We start from the raw sequence: 909 nt of genomic DNA on the forward strand, positions 1-909 counted from the left end.
AGGATTCTCCGACTGCGCCTGGCGGCCCCTGTTTCCACGGTCCACCTGTCGACGCGCACCACGTGTCCCTTTTACTGCCGGCACGTAACGAGAGCCGCGTCTGCGTCCGCGTCGCCGCGCGGCGCGCTGTCGGCACGTTAATTACGAGCCGGCGCGAAGCGGCGCGCAGGGGGCAGCCAGCCTAGGTAGGGTGTTCGTTAGCCGGGCCTTGGGAGCGCATTACCGCGGGACACGGCGCACGGAATTTACTGCCGCGCCGGCACCCGGCCTCGGTGGCTGGCGGCCAAATTATCTGTTCCGTTCCGGCGGTATTGTGCGCCCGACGCCCAACATATCATTGCTTAATCTCGGATAATGGAGCCGCGGCCGCCCGTCCGGGAAAGCCCGCCGTCGCGGTGCGGTGCGTAGGCGGACGCGCGCCGGCGCACCCACACCGACGCCCACGCCGCCGGCGTCCGGCCGCCGTTTCGCGGTCGTCCCGGCCAATCATCGGACGAGCGCGCTGACACAGATCCGCCTGACGTAACAGTCACCACTGTGCGTGCATTAGGAACGCTGTTAAAACTTCCTGGAAGATTAAAACAGTGTGCCGGGCCGAGACTCGAACTCGGGACCTTTGCCTTTCGCGGGCAAGTGCTCTACCAACTGAGCTACCCAAGCACGACTTACACCCCATCCTCACAGCTTTACTTCTGCCAGCACCTCGTCTCCTACCTTCCAAACTTAACAGAAGCTCTCCTGCGAACCTTGCAGAACTAGCACTCCTGAAAGAAAGGATATTGCTGAGCCATGTCTCCACGATATCCTTTCTTCCAGAACAACAACCATCTTCTTGCAGAACCACAACCATCTGCACGAACAGTTCGACGACGTTTGCAGCAGCATGGACTATTAGCTCGGAGACCATGG

General features: G+C 61.3%; 1 non-coding gene across 1 annotated transcript; it reads right to left on the reverse strand.

Moving 5' to 3' along the window:
* Nucleotides 1–586: 586 nt before the first annotated feature.
* Nucleotides 587–661, reverse strand: Trnas-cga (transfer RNA serine (anticodon CGA)). The gene has a single exon. It is a non-coding gene; the product is annotated as a tRNA-Ser (tRNA).
* Nucleotides 662–909: the final 248 nt, after the last annotated feature.

This window comes from Schistocerca nitens, chromosome 6 (assembly GCF_023898315.1).
Source record: "Schistocerca nitens isolate TAMUIC-IGC-003100 chromosome 6, iqSchNite1.1, whole genome shotgun sequence".
NCBI classification, from domain to species: Eukaryota; Metazoa; Arthropoda; class Insecta; order Orthoptera; family Acrididae; genus Schistocerca; species Schistocerca nitens.